Source organism: Penaeus monodon, chromosome 28 (assembly GCF_015228065.2).
Source record: "Penaeus monodon isolate SGIC_2016 chromosome 28, NSTDA_Pmon_1, whole genome shotgun sequence".
Lineage (NCBI taxonomy): Eukaryota > Metazoa > Arthropoda > Malacostraca > Decapoda > Penaeidae > Penaeus > Penaeus monodon.
Genome location: NC_051413.1, coordinates 1550991 through 1551364, shown reverse-complemented (window position 1 = coordinate 1551364; position 374 = coordinate 1550991). Strand labels below are relative to the sequence as shown.

At 61.8% G+C, this 374-nt stretch overlaps 1 protein-coding gene across 1 annotated transcript in view; it reads left to right on the top strand.

Annotated features, from left to right (window-relative positions):
* LOC119591269 (protein tramtrack, beta isoform-like) overlaps nucleotides 1–374 on the top strand; it is a gene marked incomplete in the record, with an annotated part of 11623 nt that overhangs the window by 4730 nt on the left and 6519 nt on the right.

Sequence of the window (374 nt, the reverse complement as noted above, 5' to 3'; positions counted from 1 at the left end):
TGTTCTTGCCACAGACTCCGTGTTGGTATCATTTCCCACACCGCTGTCGTGGTACCGCAGCGCATACCTACCGGACTTACGCATGCACGATTACACGGCTGTAGCGGCTGGGTGGGGTGGAAGGCTGTGCAATGATGGGGGGAGGGAGGGGGGGGGCCGCGCTACGCCCAGGCATGTCACTGGGACGCCCTTTAAACACACGCCTTCGCGGCATCGACCGTCACTTACGCCCACACGTCACACGGGACGACGTCAGCGCTGCCGCCCACGCTCGCCCACCCACACCTGAACGCTGGCGGGAGGGAGAGGGAGAGAAAGAAAGAGTGAATACAGGCCGCTCGCTTCGTGTGAGTTTGCTGTGACTCAACTCGCAT